The following is a 22,512-nucleotide window of genomic DNA, read 5'->3' as shown; positions in this document are numbered from 1 at the left end:
GTGTTGGAGACAGAGCAAGCAGCATTACAGCCAATCACATGCCTTTGCACTGTGTCGGTTTTAGTGCTTATAACTTTGTCAGCTTTCAAAACTTGACCCCAAAGTATCTACCTCAGGGTTAGATTTTAGGAAGAAATATAATTTTCAGTGCAAACAGCTGTGGCTCAGTGTTTTTGGTTGAATACATGTTATTTTATCATATTCAAATAGTAACGTAATTCTTACAGTTATCATGTACTCCCAAGCTACTCTTGGGAAGAGAGATTTTTGTTGCCTTAGAAAAGCATTTTTTCATCATAAAGTGGGCTGTACTTTGAGATATGAAAGACTTTCTTTTGTGCTGAACTTCTGAAAGATTTTATTTTGTATATGCTTGGTGGGGGTCTGGGTTATGCACCTGCTCCGGAATCTTCATCTGCAATGGGCATACACATGCCATGGCTGCAGGAGCTGATGCAGAGGGTTCTTATTCTTAGTGTTTCCACTCATTTCTCAATGGCTGAGGGAGCAGGAGCCGAGTCAAAACCCCATTCATCTCCTCCTACGATTGCTTTAGTTTATGGTTTGCATTTCAACCTAAAAAACACTTGTTTTTTAGATCTTCTGCATGGTAGGATCAACTCCTTTGAGTGCTGCTTTTTGAACCCAAGCGTGTCTTGTTTAATATCAGATTTGCCTGACATAACCTAGTTCTGACTCAGCTACGTTTTGGGTTTTTCTGTTGTGTATGAATAAAGGTGGATTTATTAATTTTTTCCTGATAAAATAATGAACTGTAAGCTGATGTGTACGTCTGGACATTGTCTCTGCCATACTATATTTTTTCTTCCAGTACCACCTTGGCATCATGCCCATGTAATTAAGTCAAAACGAGTAAGCAACACGTGCTTTGACTGTGCCATGTGGCTCCCTATTGTATGTGTTACAATGGAGCTTCTCAGAACATGCGGGTTAATTAACATCTTTTAGGGACCTGAATAATAGATAATGGTGCACAGGGCTTTACCGTGTTGGGCTCTAATCAGTTTATTAGAAGACAGATGAAGACAACACAGCAGGGCTGTATTATTCTTGCTTCTAGCCCTGGAAATTAAATTGCATAGCATTTATTTGAAATTAACCAAATGCGATCTGTTTAAAAATGTACTAGGACCCGTTTTGTTCAGGTCTATACTTTACTTGTTTGTTTGTTTTCCCTGTTTCTGGAGGGGAAAGACAACCACATTCAGCCCCTTCTAGTGCCATGTAGCACTCGTCAGTATTGCTTTCAAAACGTCCCCCTTAGCTTAATTAACATTACAGTCTGTACCCAGGCAGCATTAATTAATCAGTTGCAAATGGCAATTTTGAAGATGGCAGTGGCCACTACTGTTAGCAATCTGCAATCAGCTTGTGCTGCCCACACAACAGGGGCAGCACAGAGGAGCTCTGAGTAAGCAGCAGACTTTTTGCTCTTTTTTTGTTTTGTTTTTGATGTCAGAGGTGGAAATCCTGCTTTATTCTGTGCTTCCCTCTCCACAGGGCAGAATCCAGTAGTGGGAAGGACAGGCTCTGGCAGTTTGACACTCCTGCGTGCTGATGAGTGAACCTCCTTTTCTTTTTCTCCCCTATCTTGCAGCATGCTCTGCACAAACCAGAGGGCTGTCACGTTGCCTCCTCTCCCACATCTATAGAGCATTTCACAACCAGATGGAAATACCTGAGCACTGACCCACACCACCTGTCATCTTAGGACAGAGGCTGCTCTGCAATGTGACAGGGAGCTGAACTGCCTTTAAACTTGCCTAACGCATGCCAGGACTCACAAGCTGAGAGTCAGGTTTTACTTTCATCACTTAAGTTGCTTTGGAGATGAGTTCTCTGACCCTTTGCAGGCTGCAAGTGCAGGGATACAAGTGCTGGCAGGCTGGAAGCCAGCTGGAGTGACTGTGCTGTAGTCAGAACTTTGTCACAGCCCTGTCTGTGGTGGCAATATCCTGAACTTGTGCCCTTGTCACCCCACCACTGAGATGACTTGCAGAACCTGTGAAGTACATGGTGGTACCCAACATGTCCTCATTTACAGTGACAGCACTGAAATATGAATCTTTAAACTCCTGGGAATAAGAAGGAAAAAGAAGGAAAATTGTTTCCCTGCAATGCTTTGAAGGGCTTTGCTAGTTGACAGTCCATTTTTAGGCCATTTTTTATTTGTTCAGAACCTCTGTGGATGCCCCAGCCTGGCCAGCTGATGCCTTAGATGGGAAGCTCAAAGCTTTTGCTCAAAACCCTGGTGCTTTCTGGCTTTCCCAGAATGTGGCAGCCTCCATTCTTGAAGGGCTTTAGTGTGTGGAGTGGAAGTGAGATGCCCTGGTTGTGGCAGTGGGATGAAACAGGAGTTTTCATCCAGGAGAGAGAGAGGAAAGCATGGCTGGAGGTAAAGGAAACCTATGTGATAGGGGCAGATGGACCCTCAGCTTGGCTGCTGCTCTTGTGTCCTCATAGGAGAAGTAAAGGAAAGATCTAGCACGCCAAAAACAACAATAAAATGGTACCCAAGACAAGGTGTGGGAGATGTTTGGTGATGGAATGCTGGGAAGACCCCAAAAAGCTTGGCTTGTATCATTTCCTTTGCTGTTTGCCAGCAGTGGGAAGCAAAGTAGTATTTTGTTTTTTCTGTCTTCAAGGAGAAAAAAGGCAATATTTTGACTTTTTTTTTTTTTGTATTAACCCGAGAGCAAGTGCTGTGGAATGTGCAGTCCCTGAAATGAATGTTGTTACTAAACCAAGGCCACAGAGATGTGACCTTTCTAGCCCCTACCGTGTCAACTGCAGTTTATTCCTCTAGCTGGTATTTAGGAGATGCTGACCTTTAGTCCCAGCAGGCAGAGTTGCACCTCTGATTCGTCCCTAAACCCAAGTGAGCCAGGTGACTGTGAGCACAGAAACAGGTCTTTGCTAATCTGGTTCCTCTTGACTGGAACAAGGTAGGATGCCTTCACACCGATGGCTCAGCCAGCTGGCCTGCCCTGACTGCTAGCAAAAGGAATAGTGAGAAGTAAAAAGGGGTCACAGCTGCACTTGAAAGGGAATATTGGTCTGTGGCTCAAGTCTTACAGCAACATTTGCCCCTGCAGTTGGGCAGACATGGTGGTGTAGGCATGAAGAACCACCCACCAAACTGCTCCTAAATAGGAAAGGAGGTTTCAATGTGAAATAGGAAAGGAGGTTTCAATGTGAAATAGGAAAGGAGGTTTCAATGTGATTTGTACAGTGTAAATACAGCTCCAGGTAGCTGGAAGCAGAATATGGAACTGTCTCCTCTTTTCTTTATTCAAGCCAGCTCTAATTTGTCTTACAATGACAGGTAAAGGGAGAGGAATTTGCATTCCCTCTGCCCACAAAGATTACACGGGGCCAACAGGCAGCACAGAGTCACTTTTCAGAAATGACAGTGCCCTGTTCACATATATTAACTTCTTTTGCCTTCTGCCTCTGGATTATTCACGAGCCAGACAGTATGCTGCCTAAATACCAATAGTGAGTAATGAGGATTAAGTGTTACCTCTAATTCCATCGTTATGAATATTTCAGAACTTCCTGTTCAGGCTTAACTGCTATTTTGGTACAAAAAAAGCAAGTCTTGGGAATTGAGCTGCTGCTGGCCGTGACATCACAGCGCTATGATTTGGGTCTGGTGTGACACATATTCCAGAGAGTTAAGCTCAGTCAAGCCTCTTATGTAGATGTGTCTGAGAACCTCTGTGTGGAGAGAGAAGCACTCGTTAGTTGAAGAGGTAGATTTTTAGTGAGTAACAAATACGATTTTTCTGACTGCTCCTGCTGCTTTTTTTGTTTCCCTAGTTTTCTTCCTGAGCAATAAAATTCAGACCATTGGCCAGCATATAATTGGGGAAAAGTTTGGGAACCTTTGGCTTGGTTCAAATTCGGGAATAGTTATATATGAAATATGGGATCAGACAGGGAACAGTTCACGTACTTCCCCAGCAAGGGAAGCAGTTTAGATGCGGTCTCCTGGAGGCAGGTGAGGGAGGAATACTGGACTAGTAATGGTAATATTGCCTCTTCTTCCTTTGGCAGGTTATAAAAAAAGTAGTCCTCACTGGGAATTTTTTCTGGAAGTGCTGGGTCAGGAGCACCCAGGAGGTTTGGAAGTGCAGTTGCTCAGTCCAAAGAGTTTTTCAGATCTCATAATCACCCGTAACAAAAGCTGTGAGAACAGTGAAAGGAAAGAAAACTTCTCTATACAAAGGGATGGGCTTTCAGTGCCCGTCTCTGGGACAGGTGAGGAGATCTGTAGCTATTGTATCTGTGGTATGCAACATGGCTCTCTTCAAGTTCCTTTTCCCCCTTTCAAACACATTAAAACCTTTCTCTAACTCCAGCAATTCCGTGTAAGCTCAGATTTATTTCAAATGCCAGTATTAAAGGGCTGTAAAGGTTTGTGGAGCGGCTTGTCTGCACTATGTAGCAAGAGGTGACCTGTTTTCCTCCACATTAGCTTTTCTTGCTGTGACAGGACCACAAGCACTTTCCTCTGCAAGCCGTGTTGGAGGAGGAATGGCACAAAGTGGTGATTTGGAGGACAGGGCTCTGTTCACTGCCCCTGCTGTGGCTAAGGGGGGAGGTTGCAGCACATTTCTTACCCAGCGTGTAGAAAGCAGGATCAGTGCTAGCAAGCAGTCAAAAGGCAGGATTTGTTTGCGGCAGTGCCTGTGTAATGTTGTCACTTCAGGATGGATGAAGGGCCCTTTATAAACAGCATCATAGATCTGCATGTCCCCATAAGGGCTTTAGAATTTCAGGCTGTCAGTCGGCACCTTTTTTTTGTGTTACAGCACCTGCTATTGAAAGGAACAGTGGTTTTCACAGGCAACATCGAGTACATTTTTTTCCTATCTTCATTTGCTCCACTTATTCATTAGTTCAGTATTAACAGTGAGCATGAATGCTCAGTTCTGCATAGTAAAATTGCACATGTGAACACCTGAAAATTATCCCCTTGCAGATGCCAGGAAGAGCAGTCGTACACTGACTGGGGTGATAAAATAGATGCAACCCAACAACTTTGCCATGATACTGCTGACTTCCCTGAAGTCATGAACTGGATGGACTCTAATCTGTTTGGACTGTGGAAATTGCATATTTCCAAATTGTCCTTTGTGACACATACTTAAATTATCATTCTGAATGGCTACTATCCCTATTAGTATTATGGGTTAATGGTCATTCAGTGTCAAGGAAAACCTTTCTCTTTCCTAAGTGGAAAGGTGTAATAATTTGCCTGAAGGCTTCAATTAGTGCACTGGAGATGAATACACTCCATGATTTCAGTGCCCGGGTAATTTCCTTTATACACATGCCCTGCTGCAGTGTTGTGCATAGTCTTGCCAAAATGCAATGATGTGATGATTAAAACTTTCTGCTACAAACTCCATTTTTAAGGACGTTCATAAAGGTCACTTCCGTATCAGAAGCCCCCTTTGTGATCCCTGCACCTTTCTACTGGGAAAACAAGACACATCAGGTTTGCACAGCGAACCTTGCAGGGAGATTGCTGGGTTGTGTCTGCTGGATGCTTCTCACTGTGGCAGTTTTCTGTGAGATCGATTGGTTCAAATTGAGGTGTTTCGAATCAAATTTATCCAAATATTCAACAGGAGGCTGTCAACATTATGTCATTTGGATGGAGGCAAAAGATTTTTTTTATATAATGCAATAATGAGATGACACAGACTCTAGGTAGCTGGTTTTCCCCTTTATCAACACATAATGTTTCGGTAATTTCAGCGAAGCATTTTGGGAATGTTTCTTTTGGCAAAACAAATCACAGGGGCCGATGATTTGTCTCAACTAAAGGAAGTATTTTCACAGGGATGGAAAAATCTTTTCTTTTTACTGAGCTGCTTTGCCAAACTTTCCATAGAGCAACCTAAGCCTCTAAAGCTGCAAATAGTGTGCTTTCCTTCTCCTGGCAACTCCACTGAGGAACCTCCGTGCTCCGTGTAGATGGTTATCTCCATGGAGTGCTAACCTGATTAAATCATGGATTGGATCAGGTAAAGGAAAACAAGTAATGAGAAGAGTTAACTTTAAATGCTTTTAGAATTGCAGCTTCATTGAGAATAGGAGCAGAACTAGGATAATGTAAAAAATCAAGTCTGCTCCTCCTCCTCCCCCCAGTTCAGGTTACAGTGGCAGAGGCAAAGCACTCTTTCTGGCAGACATATGCCTGCTTTGCAAAGCAGAAAGTTAATAATCAGTGCCTTCAAGGATCCACTCTGGATCCTTATGAACATAGTGCCAGTTTTATTAATAAAAACCTCTAGGAGATGATAAAAGAATGAATGAAAGTGAAGGTGGAATATTCCCCTGAGATGACCGTTTCACTAGTGATGCTTTACCACAAAACTGAGTTTGTAATTTTCATGTATCCCCTGCAGGATGCAAATTTGGTGACATATGGCAGAGTATCACATTAATTTTTATCAAGATCCTGTGGGTGGTTTTATTGAGGTCTGCTCAGAGGGAAGCTGCAAACCAGCCCTGGCAGCCTGCAGCTGCAGCCTAAGAGGATGGGAGGATGCCATAGAAAACCTGGCTGGAGAAATCCTGATGGCTTTGAAGGAGTGAAATAGTTGTCAGGAAGCCTGATGAACCCTGGACAATATATACTCATGACCAAGTCTACAAAGAAATCTGCCATTCAAGTGGCCCTAAACCTAAGTAGGTTTTTTCTGGATTTTAGCTTCTATGCAGGAAATCAGCAGTGTTGTCAGTTGTGTTTCCTTTAAAATTTTGTAGCTGTAGATAATAGAAATTCCTGTTGAGTGTAATTGTGATTACTCTCTTTGGGACTGCTGCTTTGTAAAGGTGCCAGGCGTCTGTGTCCTTTGTGCCTGTGATGTGTGCCAAGCACTTGACTTGTTTCTGTGCTTGATAACTGAAGATAAAATTAAGACTTGATTATTAAAAGGAGAAGGACATACAGTTAAATGGGTGACTGCACAAACTGTGAGAAGGGATCAGTCAGAGCTGACTTTAAAGTATCTAATGTGGAATCTGGGCATTTCTGAATAGCAGTTCTGGAGAAAAGAGGTGTAGGATTAGGATCATCATTCCCTAAAACCCTGGGAATATCCTGGGTCACATCCCTTAGCCTCTTGGTGCCTCAGTCCTCTGTTATCTGTGGTTTAATGAAGAAAATACCTGAAGTGTGTGATATACAGTGACAGGAGCCTCTTACTTGCCTTCAGCAAGAGAGGATGTGAGTTGCCTTCATGCAAGGCTTGATCCCCCTCTTCCACTGAACCATCATTTCTTTTTTGGAAAGTAGGAGATGGTAAAAATCAGAAGAGAGAAATTAAAGGGTGGAGGAAATGAGAGGTTTTCTTTGCGCTGAAAGACCTGTTCTCCTGCCAGGGCAAGCTTGCTACATCCTGTGAACCTACAGATGAACTTCTGACTGTGCTTTGAGATCTCTCTGTGATACCACATAGTAAACATCTACAATACCTTTAAATACAGACAACATTTGTGGCCAGGCTGTTGTTACTTTGGAGCTAGCACAGAGCTATTGCTGCTTTCCATGACCACCATGACCCATATTCATGCCAGTCGTAAAAATTTAGTGTGTTTTAAGACCCCTGCTCTCTGTCAGATATAAATGAATCCTTGCAGCCAGTGTTTGTTGGAAGGAGGTAGTCAGAAGATACCCATACCCCTACAGAAATCCAAGGCTTTCAAGCCTCTCATTTCCCAGAGCCAGCTAGAGCACAAGAAGAAAATAGGATCCTGATACTTGTTGGGTCAAAAAGACAAAGGAGTTTTATTTCTGGTTTTAGATATCATTAGCATCGGGTTGCTCATATCATATCAAAGCTGCTCAATGTGGGAACAGTTGCCACAGGGCAGGTCCCTGCTCACAAAAGCAGGCACCATTGTACAAAATCTCCATGGTTTCAGACCTTCCGAATTTCTGTCTTTGTTGCTTATGGTATTGCCCTGTTCTCCTTTCAAGCCTCCCTCTCCCTGAAGCCAGCCTGGTAGCATAACCAGAAAGGGTAGTTCTTGCAATGGGTTTCAACAGCACATTAATAACTAATCAAGGCTGGAATCATAGCAGGTGGTTAAAAAGGGCCTGTTGGTCATCGTTTTGAGCTCTGGCAGAAAGCCTGCCCTGGAAAATGTAATTACTATCCAAAAGAATGCAACGAACTCTGCCAAAAATAATGAAAGTAGATCATCGTCCAAAGCCACACCAGCTGAAACATGTGGCAGTCTGTGGGGGCCAGCCAAGCGCGGCCCCGCAGGGCTTGGCAGCGCCAGAGCGGGGCGGGACGCGGCGGCTCTGCTTCCTGAGAGGGCCTGGCTTTTCATGAAATGGGTCTTGGTTCCTCTGAGTGGAAGAAAACGGGGCAAATTTTGAAATTTTCCACACAGAATATTTTTAGAACGAAGGGTCTGAGAGATCGTTGTTTTTATTGACTCTTCATTTTGTATACGGCTATATATTGTGCAGTGTGAAAGTTTATCACATAACAGTGACAACGTTTTTTCAGCCCCCAAAATAACGTGTTCCATTTTGAAATTCTCAGGAGGAGAATTTTCAACATCCTGTCCTTTTTTTATTTTTTCCTCCTCCCAAAAACGAAACTAAAGATAAGCAGCCATAGTCTCATAAACCCTCCTGACTTCATCTGCTGCATTTTTCCAGTGGCACACTGGTCCATCAAAGGCTTTCTGACCAATTCCACTTACCAGGACCTTGCAGTAAAGATAAACCTTGTGAAATGATGATAACAGAGGCAGCTCCATTTGCTGGTTTGGAAATTGCTGTTTCCAGCCTCCTGTCACATACTTTGTAGGATTCCTCTCTGTAGCAGTTCTTTCAGCTGGATTATTTTAAAAGTATGAGTATCTTAAATTGGACTGCTTTGCAGGATTGGGCTTGGAAATGCCAGCACTGGCAGTTCAGCTGGCAGGACTTGCAGCATATGGGTGCTATAAACCTCTGAATTCAGCTCAGGTCCAGCCAGAATAGCTTGGTTGTCTGAAGCTGGGCTCATTTTCTGAGCAGTTGCCTATACAGTCTTAAGGAGTTAATGTCTTCCAGGAGGTGATTGCTGGAAGTGGGGTAATAAACAGTCAGAGAAATGAGAGAGTCTCCATTAATTAATTAATAGAGCCACACTGCAGATGGGCAGGAGCCAGTAAGTGACAGCACCAGAGTGACTCTTAGTAATACTGCTCAGATATTTGCAGTTACTTTGTTGGTTGCAACCACTTTTTTGTCAAACTAGGATGAAGGGATGCTTACAAAGAGAAGCAACTTGAAGCCAAAGATTTGGGAATTAAGGGACTTGTATTCATTTTAGAATTAAAATTTAATTTACTTTTTTTAAAATGAAACCAAACAACAAAAAAGTCAGAACAAGCCTGCAGTCCACCCTCTTGAAAACATAAAGCTCATCAAAAAGTAGCAAGTTCAGAGGTGGACATTTCTGAACAAAGTGGGATAAAAATGGGGTATTTATCATTAAAGCCATTACCCCCAGGAGAGTGAGTGTGCAGAGCCACACCAGCTCCTGAAAGGTCACTAAGGAGAAGTAATAGGAACAATTTTGGACAACTTGTTTTAATAACAAGAGGCCATCATGAACCTTCCTATGTTCATCCCACTTGTCTAATTAGGGTTGCTTTCCTAAGGCCGGGGCAACCTCCTATTAAACACCCTTAACTGGGCCATTCTGATGTGATTGATTTTAAATGGGATATTAAGATTCTTTTAATTCACTTCCCAACTTAAAAGGTAATTCCAAGTCTACCGGGGGAGAATTGCTGTCTTCTCTCAGAGCCTCCATCCCACCCCTCTCCTGGAGGGCTGGAAAAGGGCTTTGTTTCGTCTTTCAGCTGTGGTTGTGGATGCTTAATTAAGGGAGACAAGCCCATAATGATAACAGCAGCTGTTCTCTCCCCTGGGCAGAAAGAGACTCTTCAGGGACAGGGTCCTCCTTGGCACAAAGGAAAATATTCTTATGAAACCAGCACTGAAGAGGCTGGCAGCTCCCCACGGCTTCTGACTTTGAAAGAAACCTCAGGAAAACATCCACGTGGCCTGTAGTTTTGGCAAGTGGAGGGAAGGATGTGCGCTAGGGATTAAATGCTGAATAACATTCTCTCAGGAACATGGTCCTCTGGATCCAGCCTCCAGGGTTTATGTTTATAGAGCAACTGACTGCTAACAATTATATTGGAAGTAATCTTAGACTGGGGGATTATCCTGCATCCAGCCAGTCTCCCCATCCCCCAGGACAGACTGGCATCTGGCATCCCTCACACTTCCCCACATGGGGTGAATGGGGGGGGGAATATTTGGATGAGGTTGTGAGACTGGGCCACCCCCACTGCCTGCCCTGGAAGGTTTTGTGGGAGCATAGTGCTGTCCCTCTGGTAAATAGGGTGTATTAAGACTTCTCAAATTTCTCTTGCTGAGAAGTTTGCGTAGAGCCTGTCGAGAAGTAACACTGCCATGAAGCAAAGCACAGCTGGAGTCACAACCCCACATTTCCCACAGCGATCCCTGCAGATACTTTGGGGACACCTCAGAATACTCTTGTCACTGTCCAGAAGAAGCAGGTGGAGCTGTGAGCTGGGCACAGCCGAGGGCTGAGCAGCCCCTGCAGTGAAGGACCTCGAAGGGAGGAGGTGGGTGGGAGGGAGGTGCAAGGATGCCTGTGTGAAGCCATGGTTGCTCACTAGTAAAAGTCTGGCAGGTCCCAGGGCAGCACCCTAAATGTCTGGTCATCTGCTGTAAGAAGCAAACGGTAGATTTGACCCAAAGCCAGAGTTCCCATAAATCTCAGTGAGATTTGGGTCAGGGCAAAGAATGACTATTGTCAAGAGAAAATGCTTTTTTCTGATGGCGTTTGCAATGTAAGGAAGTGGAGCAACACAAGTTTTGTTTTTAATTTCCTTTCCTTCCTGACAGCTCAGCCATTACCAGAGCAGATTAAATCTATTGTGCAGAGGAAAGCACAGCACTTTTCTAAATTGTTGGTACAGATAAATGTTATCAGCACCGGGTTCCCAGCACCTTGCCTGATGTCATGAGATGATTCCCAGGCCTCTCCTTGCTTCAGAAATTTAGGATGGGCTTACCCCGTGCTAGTTGCCTGTGAGTTATCCTGTGCAGTGTGGTCTGTACCTGAGCAGCAACCAAGCAAAGGGAAATCTGAAGAGACACCACAAAATATACGAAAACTACTCTTGCTAAAAGTGAGAGTCTTGCTTGTGGCTTTTGGGAGGGCAGCAGGTTTCCAGGCAGTTCTTGGGGTGCTGTTGCTTTTTGGACACTCTCCCTGGTCTCCTTCACAGAGGAACAAACCATTTATTACATTGTTCTTTAATTGTCCTGACTTTTTCTTGCCAGACTTTTAAAAAAAAACATTAAATAAAGGAGAAAAAGAAATTAGAATTGCTTATGTTCCCAGGGAGCCATCAGCTAAGCTGGAAGCACTGGAGCAGGAGTGATTGGGACTGTGGGGCAATGGGAGGTTTTCCTTGGCACGGAAATGCCTGAACAGCAGGAATATGAACTTTCCTCCCATTGTTCAGAATGAGATTCCGTGGCAGGTGCTGCATTTGGGCTGGAGAACTACACATGTATGTGTGTGTAATAGCTTGATCAGTTGGGAGGAGAGGGAGATTTGGGGAACTGTGGACTATTTGGGGTAACCAGCACCATACCAGACTGAATGAGTCTGTGTATTCTAACCCTGGAATATCCCTTCTCTGGATGATGCTGAGAATAAAGGTGTTGACATCCTAGATGCTGTCAGCACAAGGAAGAAATGGCAAGCACTGTTAGAGGCATTAAAAGGACTGGAAATGCAGCAGTGGCCCTCTGCTGCTGCCAGATGAGATGTGGGAAGGAGCAGTGGGGAATTTTGCAGGGAAAATTCAAACAGTGAGACAGGCGTGTAGGAGGTCCGGTAGGGAGGGAACAGAGCTGAACTTTTCTCCCTGACTCATCATTGCTTAGAAAAGCAGCAAGCTGTCTGTATAACATAAAACCTCAGTTAGAAATGGAACTTGCTGGGTTCTCATTTAAAGTATGTGGGATGGGAAGGAATACCCCCAAGACTGAGGTTAAAGAGAGAGGGAGGCAGTCCTGGCAGCCTTATCTTCAAATGAATGTGTTACGTCTGTGCCAAACTCAGTACACAGCTTAAAGAAATAAATAAATAAAAAGGGAAGGCGGTGTTGCACCAACCTCCAAACTGACAAATGCCAAAATTCACATTTTACAGGCTCTTGAGGATCATGTGTGGGAATAGCTCAATGTACTCTCAGTCATATGAGACTAGTGTATTTTAGAGTATAAGGAGGATGAGAGGTGCTGACTGTTACAGAATTCAAGTGATGGAGATTAAAGTGTGCAAGAGCCTCAGAAGGGACTCATGTCTTTTGGGCAAACAGAGGTTGCACTCGCAGGTGGCGTGCACTGCTTGTCCAAGCAGAGGAGAGAGATGGGAAGGATTTTGTGCAGATCTTTACTGTATCCATATACTTTTGATCCTCTGTAGGATCAAAACCACCCAGTGTTAAACAGGACATCAGTCAGCAAACTCAGAGGAGAGTTGCAGTCCTGTAGAGAGGGAAAAGTGCCCTGAAAGTACATTTCCATACAAATCTACAGTTGGCACAATTCCTGGGAAACAACACAAGGAAATGTGCCTGCGTGTAGCTACAGCAGGATCATGGATTTGATGAAACAGGTGTTTGTGTTTAGCAGCTGGGAGGAGATGAGCACAGCTCGAAGGCATGCGACTTCAGCCCTTCAAAAAACTGTACTTGGCGTTGGAGCATGTGGGTTTTTTTCTTCCAAAGTCTCTTTGGTGGCTGCTTCCCAAGGCAATTAGCACGGAGAAAAATTGCTTGAAAGGTGGAAATTGCTGGTTCAAGCCCACGGCTACGGCTGTTGTATTTGCACCGTATGTCGAAGGTGTGGAATCTGCAGCTCGTGGGCTCGTGCATCGGGGTGCGCACAGCCTGCCCTGGATTTGCACGCTATAGTTAGGTATGTGCTCATACCCACTTCTTAAACTGAGTTGGCTTCTTCTGAGGTGATAACAAGCAAATTTCAGGGACAGGAATGTGAGCCAGCAGGGTGGGTGGAGCAAGTGCCTTGTCCTTACATTTAAGAGGTCTCTCAGCATCGGCTTTTTGCGACACACCTGACTAGGCAGGACATGGGTTTGGGCACGTTTTTCTTTCTTTGTTTGCTTTTTGCAGAAAGTGACAGAAAAATGACCTATTAGAGCTTTTTTTCAAGAGTTCTAACCCAACCTGAGTCTCTAATCTTTTCCAATGCATGTCCAAACTACCTGTAAATCCTTTGGAGAAAGAGACATATCTTTTGTGAGCATTAAGCAATACGTATATCTTCAAGGATGCTTGCTTTGTAGAAATAACCCCCCATGAAGATGAGCATTTTGGCAGAGGGTGATGGAGGCAGCATTGGGTGCAGGGTGAGGTATTAAACCACCACGTGGTGTGTGGGGTTTTGTAGGCAGTGTCTGATCAGGATGCTTGCATGTGATTCTGCAGGCTGTTTGTATGTAGAGTGTATGTAAATATTAGAAGACAGGGCATCAGAGTGATTGCAGCTTAAGTAGGAAAACAGTGGTACAACAATGCCACTGCGTTCATAATCCTCCGTGAGTGTTCAGTGCTTTAGTTAAATATGCAGAGACTGATGGAGATTGCCAGTGGATTAGCTCATGTGTGACTGGTGCCAGGGATTGATTAGCATAAGCAAATTTCTTCTCCAGCTTCCCATCAGTAAGGAGAGGAATGCAGCAAGCGGTCCCTCCACTGCCTGGAAGGGTGCTGGGATGCTGGGGAGGAAAACTGGAGTGGGGAACAGTTTGCTCCCAGTGTTAACTGGTGGGACCAAAGCAATCCCAAGAGTTCTGTGATGAGCACATCCCCACAGTTTACCTTGCAGAGCTCACAAATTGGCTGCTTTAATTTTTGTTGTGCTTGCAAGTGCAGTTTTTAGGGTTGTGGAGCTTTTATGTTGCATGATTTGTTTCTGTGCCATCTTTTCAGTGATCCTATTTCAGCAGCTGACTAAAGCAGGGACCTAAAGGCCAATAGAAATAGGGCTCCAGGATGGGTTTCTGGTTGGTTTGGGATTGGTGGTTTGGTTTGGTTTTTTGCTTGAGTGTTCTTTATTTCTGTTCTCATCAGAATGAGGGCACAAGCCAGCTAATGGGTGTGGTTTTGAGCAGCCACAAGTGTACCTAGTAATTATGGAAAATACAGGGCTGGACACTGAGCTTGTGCTCCTAATGCAAAAGTCCAGTCCCCTTTTTGTGCCTCTCCACAGACATTCTGTGTGTGCATCAGGATCCCCTGGGACTGTCAATTGCTGGTATAATATTGATCCTTGCAAATATAGCCTTGATGGTGCTGGGGACAGGGATTTCCTGACAAAACAAACTTAAGGCTTGGTAATAATTGAAAATGCTGAGTGGTTGACCAGGCAAAACACCTGCTTATAGGAATCAGATTTCATCTCAAAGTCAGCAGTCATTTCCTTGGAGAAATCCTGAACTCTGACAGAAATCAATATTTAAAGGGACACTGATAGTCTGGGGAGAAACCTCTATGTAAGGTGCTTTCAAGTCCTAGCAACCTCTTTAGGGAATAACATCTGAATGCTAAATATAGACCAGAACAAAGAACTGTGCTGTGAAGTAGTGAAATAGTCTTTCCCAGCAGGCAGGAGGAAGGACACTGTTATGGGCTCTCTCTGCAGCCCTGGAAGAATGACATTAGAAGCTTATTATATCTGTAGCCTGCATGCATTTTTTTATTGCCTCTTGATAAGTAAATGAAAGCCCCCAACCAGCTTTAGATACAGTCAACTCTTACTAAACACAGGGGTAAATAAGTCATTCTGCAGCATTTCCATACAGTGGTGAGTAGCTTGCATTAAAAACACAAATCTTCATGAAGCAAGAGCTGATTTTACAGGGTGCAGAAAGTGATTTGGTATTTCAACTGAAAGGTTTGATCAGAGAAGAGGGGAAGAAGCTGACAGGAGATGTCCAAGGCTGCCTGATTTCAAACTCAGTAATAATTTCTTTCATGGGCTAAAGGCAGGGCAATCAAATAGTGAATCTGCCTGTATGGCTCTCCCATCACAAGTGATCCCTTGGAAATGGGAGAAGTCAGATTCAATCCAACACTTCTGCTTTGTAGGCTTGCTGTTTGCTGGAGCTGTTCCACTGGCCAAAAGCAACCATAGGTCAGTCAGTGAGAAATAGGATGTCTTGGGACAGCACTGTCAGATCTTTCTCCAGGTGTTGTACTGCATACACAGATGCAAGTGATCAGCTGTTACGGTGGAATCAATGAGAAGAACTCAGAACCAAAGCTCAGTTTGTTCTAATGCATTTTGTGTCCCTGTTTGCTCAAGCAGTGCATAATATTTATGTATCTTGCAGCACTTCACAAGGAGGGACTAGCTTTTGTTAAAAGGTGGAAAAGCAATGAGATGCAGTGAAGGTGATGGCTGAGCAGGCAATTCAGCCTCTCACTACCTGGGGAGTGCCAGGACATCCTTCCTTGTGTTTGCCATCACTTGAGCAACACTAAAGAGATGTCTGAGGGGTCTACTGGTTTTGAGCTCCTAAAGGCAAAACTAATAAATAATATATGTGCCTCTGTACAGATGGGATGAACCCCCCAAACTCTTCCCTCCTCCCCACCCCATCTCATACCAATAACAGGTCTGGAACTGCTTTGATCCCCATCAGAACAAAGACTAAACATTAAAGTGAATTATCCCAAAGTTGCTCCTCATTAATTGACAACTGCAGGCACTTGAAAACATCTGTCCAGGTTGTCTGAACATTCCCTTCACTTCAGTGGTTGCCCTGAGGGAGCAGAACAAATGGACACACACCAGCACCACCCATTCACCTTTCCTATAGTTGGTCACAGTGGTGTGAGAGAGCAGGAGCCATAAGGGAGCAGGAGGTGGGGATGGTTGTGTAAACAAGGAGTCAGATGGAAAAACAATGTCTTTCTGTGGTAAATGGGGAAAGCTGGGAAGGAGAGACCAAGGGGCTGAGTGGGAATGCAGGCATCCTTGCACTCATATGGGCACAGGGGGGCTCGTGGGCACACTGTCTGCCACAGAGGAGGGGCAGTGCTGGAGGACTCCAGCGGGTTGTGCTGTGAGAAGAAACCATCTGGCTAGGAAACAGCCTCCATCTACCCTTACTGTGCGTTTTTGAGGTTACATCAAGTGATAGAAATCACAGAAAACCCACTGAAACAACAAGCTTTGGCCACTGCATGAGAGTGTGGAAGCTTTTATCCCAAGCCCTTGAGGGCCAGTGCCTGGTGGGCAGGAGGATACACCATCTCCAATCTGTACCAGCATGCCTTTGGTTCCCACAGGCTGTGCTGGGGTGGTGTCTCTTTAAGGGCAGGTTACAGAGCACATGAATTACGATATTCCAGTAATCCCTTCACACTGGCCTGCCCAGTCCTCCACACAGCAGGAAATGTGGGACAAGCAGGGTTTTGAGATTATCTCGTGCTTTGCAAAGCCAGTTCCCTTTGTGCTTTTAGAAAGAGCTTGCTCCTGCAGCAGGCAGGGGGCTGGGGGTGATGATCCCAGTGGGATGCTGTCCTATGTCTGCAGCAGCACCGCCAGGACCATGGCAGCATGTGTGTATGCTCTGTCCTCCTCCACATATCCCAGTGCCTGTGTTTTGTGATGACTGCTGAACCACCCAGTTCCTGTCATCCTTGACAGAGATCACGTTTACCTCCCAGACCCCTTCCTCCATGGGGATGTAGTTAATTGATGCAAGCAGAACACTACCTTTGCACTGGAGTTTCCCACATCTTCCAAACTGGTTGGCTTTTTGCCCACCAAAGCTGACCCTTGGGGTGGTGCAAGGGGGAAGAGGTATTGCTCTGGCTATGTGCTTTGCTGAAGATTTGCTGATCCTTAGGAGCACAGTGAATAATCTCCTACACTCTTTAATTTTGTGCAAATGCCAAGGCAGGAGCAACCGGGGTCGAGAGAACCCAGGAGATACCAGTGACATCTCCATAGCTAAATAAAACAGGATCCTCTGCAACACCAGGGACTTGTCCATGGTTGGGAAATGCTGTATGATTCACTGCTGATGGTTGCTGCTCTGATAGCCCTGTGTGCGGTCCCGCTGTGGGAGATGCTGCTTTTCCTCCTCCTGTCTCACCTACCCAGCTCACCTTTGCCTGGCACATCTTGGCAGCTCTACAACATAACTTTCCTTGTGTCCTCAGCCCCTGGTGAGGCTGAGATTTGAAGCAAAATGACTTGATATTCTTTAGCTGCTCATGTATTTTTTTCTCAGCCCATGACTGTGCACTGAACCTGCTCTTATTCCTCAGTGAACTGTACCTGAGATGCCTCCTCACTGCACCTTGGTGAGACTGGCAAGCCTTGCTGCATCTCCCCTAATGCCTTATTTCCAGCCAGGAGGTTTTCTCCTGGGAGTTACTGTCCCCAGTTAATTCATTACAGGGATTGAGTTGATGCTTCGCCTGTTTCACCCTGCACACAACACAGGTTTGCTCATGTTTCAGGATCCTGTTGCTGCTGGAAAGCAACTGGGATCACCAAGGGACAGCTCTGTATTACTGAAATACTGACATCCTTTATCCCTGTTTTGCAATTTGGTTCTTGAGCACTTTGCATGACTCACTGAGCACCTCTGTGCCACCATCTCCCCACAGATGTGGTACCTGCTGCTGCTCCTTCCCTTTGCACTGATGGAAAACTGCATTATCAGTCTTGGGCCTTGCTAGTGATAAAATCTCATCACAAAATGTCAGATCTAATACTCTCCTCTGTCCCAATCCTTTCCTCAGCCCCTGGAAAGGGTTAGTTGACAAGACAAAGTAGGATTTGGCAAATTGTTCTATTTGAAAAGATGGGGAAGAAAATATTTATGATTTCTCAGTCCAACCTGGCTTGCTGCCTTTTTTCCCCTGTCTTGTTGGGAGACAGGGAGATTGACGAAGGGGATAGAGCAAGTAGGCTGAAAATTATTAGTTGTTTTTAAATTAAAATGTAATCATGTTTTTAAAGGACCCAAACTGAAAGGAAGTATTTGTGAGTTATGAAACAAAATGTTTCAATTGTCCTAAGGCAGAGTCAGTTTGGTTTTTAATTTACATCTCTAGAGTATTTCTAAGAATTACTATTACTTGTTAAGAATTAAAGAAAATACTCTAAGATTAAAAATAAAAATACCACCAAATTGCTGTACCTATACTGATTACTGGTTTTATTGGAGTTTCCCAAGAGGCTGGTGGAGCTGGGATTGGATCTTTGTTCTGTTTACTCCTGGTATTATTGACCTCTGGCTCTACCAAATCTGGCTGATCTAAAAAAGTTAGAGGGAAACATGGGAAAAGATCAAGCAAGTGGTATTAAAGCTGACCCCATCTTTATCCTTAGCAGCAACCTCAAGACTGGGAAGAGAGGTTTTGCAAGACTTCTTTCTCTACTAAGCAGCAGCTTTGTGGTTGCATGACTAGGTGAATGATGTGGAAAGTGTTTTCCCAATAAGGGGGAGTGACTAGCCATTGTGCAGAATTTCTGGAAAGAGGAAGGATGTCTTAAGCTAATTCTAACTTTCTTAATTTCCTCTTGAGTCCTCAATTCCACATAAATGTTCAACCACAGGCACTATCCCAATTGCCTAATAGCCTAATTCTCGTGCCCAATAGCATGCTCTGTTGATCCTTGATCATAGTCCTGCTCTGTACAGACTGTCCATTGTTTTTCCACAATCTACTTGATTTGTGAATTAAAGCGTAAAATACTAATATTTTAACAGTAGGATTTTGTTGGAGTCTCAAAAAAAGGTAACACAAAGGGCATGGGGTGAGACAGTTACTTTCTTGATTTTAGGACAAACTATAGAATAAGAAAAAAACACAATTAACATGAGGGGTTTTTAAGCTAGCCTAGACGTGAATAATAATTTAATAGCTTTTAAAATATCTTAGATAGGTGTTTTGCTGGATCCTCTATCCCACATTGCCCTCTAGTGAGGACATTGCAGAGCAAATCATGCCTTCTTGCAGCCACCAGGATATGAAATGTGGTATTTTAATAACTGAGCTTGTTTCTCGAGCCTTGTAACAGCTCGTTTCTGATGTGGTGGTGTTGTGATACAACAGTGTGAGGAGGGGCAGAATTCATCTGTCACCTGCACTGTCACCTGTACGTGCACTGGCCACAGCTTTATCTATATAATAAAGCACATTTGCTTTATCTGAGCTATCTGCCTCTGCAAGTATCTCCCTGCTGCTGCTGGATCACCAGCCACAGGTCTCTGCTCTCTTCTGCTTTGGGAAAAGGGGAAAATATTCCCTGGGGACGGTTTGGTGAAGGATGATCTTTTTTCCTGTTGTCTTACTTTTTGCTCAATGAACATACTCCAGTTCTGTGGTTTTGCCTGTGGTTTGGAGATCATCATAGGACAAAATTCCATCCCTCTTTAATCCAACACTGGGGCATCCAAAAGTGATGTGTAGAGGATTAGAATTGGCCTTGTCCTTCTGCCTGCGTACCTGTATGACAAGACACATTGGTGCCACAAGACAATTTTGGTGTGTTCTCAGTTTTATAGAGCTGTTAAACACAGAAAGTCATCAACCAGTAGTAGGTTTTTAAATCTAAACTAAACAAAACAAACAAAAAAAAAAAATCAGGGAAACAAATATCTGCTGCCTCTGGAGTGCAGGTCATGCAAGGTCTCACCTAAACCTGCCCTGTGGGGCCCAGAGCTGGCCACTCCTGGAGAGTGTGGGTGCCCCAGATCAGCTGTCTGATGACCACACAGTCCTTTTACTCACACACAGGTCCCATCAGGGCAGTGGCACAGCAGCTCAGCAGCCCCCTTGGTTCCTTGGTGCATGTGGGAACCCGTTGCAGCCCAGGGTGCTTTGAAGGGCCATCCCTGTGGATGTGAACCCTCAGACAGCTCTGGGTGCTGGATACCAGGATCTGGGCTGAGGATCTGGGTCTGGGAAAGAGGAGGTGCTCAGGTGTGCCTGAACTTTCCTTTCCTTTATGCATTCTAGGGCAGAGAAATAAGAGCAAAGCAATGTCGGGAGTCCTGAAGTCCAAGGGCTCTTCATCCAAAACATGGGCTCTGTTTGTCACTGCCCCAACCGATGTGTCCTTATGTGCTTGACCATAATTATGTAGAAATTCATAACTAATCTTCAGCCATCAAAGATTAACCTGCTCTTTGATTGCTGGCTTGTTCATCACAGTAGTAGCCATGGCCATCTCTGCTAGATGCTGTCTGTTTAAGCTCTTTGAATAAAAACTTAAAAGTTTTAGAACAGTTCTAAAACCTGTGATTTCCTGCTTGCAGACAGGGAAAGGGCACAACCTGATTGTGCATGTGGCAAATACGTGCGTGATGACAGTGTCCTGTTGTCATTGCCATCCTCCCAGGGGCTCTGGGACCCCCAGGAACACCATCATGTCGGGGGAGCCGGGGGGAGCAGCACTGTCACCCAGGCTGCTCAACGTGGCACTTGTGGGTTGAATGACAAACACTAATGCCATCTAGTGACCAAAACAAAGGTGACAATTTTTTTTTTTTGTTATTTTGGTTTAGATATTTTATAAAATGCCATTGGAAATCTTGTAGCCCCAAGTGAGGCTGCCCTTGGGGGCTGGAAAGGAGGCCAATGATGCTGGGTGTGCTGGGAAAAAAAAATCCCTTTTTATCTTCTGTCTCCAGCTCTTCCCTCATTTCACATTCCACGAAGTGCTTCTGCATGTAACCAGGGACTGGGATCTCCCACATAAGGCTTTATAGATACCCAAGGGAACAAGCACAGGCTTCCTAACCAACTCTGATGCTCAAGGAGCACAAATTCCCTAATTTACTGCTGGATTATGGGGCACAAACCCAACACCCCAGGACAAGGTGACTGCAGATGGCTGGTTCACTAGTGACATGGACATCATGGGCAGAGACTCTAGGGACTAATTTAAGCTGGCAGCACGGCTGCCACACAGTGCCATTGCTGCAGCTTTGAGCTTGGCTGAAATAGGGCAGGGGATGGCAGCTCTTGCTGCTGCACTGACAGTGACTCCTTACTGTAGCTTATACAACCTGTCACTTTTTTTCCTTCCAGCACCTTTGTTTCCCCCTCTTGCTGCTGTAGGTGATGAGAGCCATGAAGGCATTAACACGCTGGGTTTCTGTGTGAGCAGCTGGCTGGAGGCACTGCTGCTTTGTACCTAGTTACTAATCCAGCCAGGTCCCAGTGCCAACTGGAGGAATTAATTTGCACCCTGCATTTTAAAAATGAAGGTGCAGTTGTTTCTGACCATACCAGCTTATTCTGCTTGACTGAGCTGTCACCAGCAGATGTGGTTTGCCTTGTGTAGGGCTGGTGGTCTCCTGGGAATATTTTGCAGTTCTGGTAATTTCTCCAGCTCCTGAGAAATGCACAGAGAGAGAACTTGGGAATTAAAAGTTTCCAGATAAGGAAACTGAGGGCTGAGATAGCTGAGATGAAGTGCATTATGGATGCACTGAGATGCCAGGCAGCACCCCCGGAGAGATTTGGAGGGAGATGTGGGATGTACCCCGAAGGAGAGTGACAAAAGCACCCAGATGCAGATGAGCTCCTTCATGGGCCGTTTCTGAAGTGCAGTGACACCAAGACTGGTGCCAGCACAGGCTGCCCCCCTCGCCAGGCACAGGGATCCATCAGCACTGTCTTGCCCCAGAGGGAACAAGCAGGCTCGTGCTCTGCGCTGACCAGACCTTGTCTCTGCTTCCTTTAGAAAGCTATTTACAAGGGTCCTTGGGGATTTTCTGTTGTTTTTCCTAGATGTTGTTATTATCCCAAATGTGAAGGTATCAAATATGTTCTTATTGTCTAATTTACAAATGTTTTGTTTTATTTTTGCTGCTTCTGTTTCTGGATTATCCTTGTGTCCCCCTGCCTTTCTGCCCTGGATAATTGAGAGCTGGCAGTGTGCCTGTAACATTCCTGTTTCAAGGCCAAAATGGGAGTGAGAATAAATGCTTCTAAATACTGTATTGAAGCAAAGAACTAATTTACTCATAATAGCTCTTCTTTTGGCATTACAGTGGTAATTTCATGCAGGTTTTGCAGGGGGAGTGAGCAGTTGTAAGAGGCTGGAAGAGCCGTGTGCCTTGGGGAGTATTTGCCATGTGGGTATCATGGGGAGAAGGGATTCATGGATTTGGAAAAGTGCTCCTACTTCTGTAAAGGGACTTTATCTAGCCAGCTGTGACAATGCTCATTTCATAGATTTGCTGGCCCTAAAGTCTGAAATTTCTGCCTACCAGGAGTTTAGCTGGAGGTGGCAAAGGCAAAGATTTCCCCATGGAAGGCAGGTCTGCTTTATCTCATGCTTTTGGGTAA

At 44.7% G+C, this 22,512-nt stretch overlaps 1 protein-coding gene across 1 annotated transcript in view; it reads left to right on the top strand.

Moving 5' to 3' along the window:
• Positions 1-22,512, top strand: part of SLCO3A1 (solute carrier organic anion transporter family member 3A1) — a 138,168-nt gene that overhangs the window by 85,026 nt on the left and 30,630 nt on the right. The gene's annotated exons all lie outside the window — the stretch shown is intronic.

The sequence above is a fragment of the Manacus vitellinus genome, unplaced genomic scaffold (genome assembly GCF_001715985.3).
Source record: "Manacus vitellinus isolate BGI_N305 unplaced genomic scaffold, ASM171598v3 scaffold_16_pilon, whole genome shotgun sequence".
NCBI lineage: Eukaryota > Metazoa > Chordata > Aves > Passeriformes > Pipridae > Manacus > Manacus vitellinus.
The sequence above is the reverse complement of the archived record's forward strand: the minus strand, read 5'-3'. Positions and strand labels throughout refer to the sequence as shown.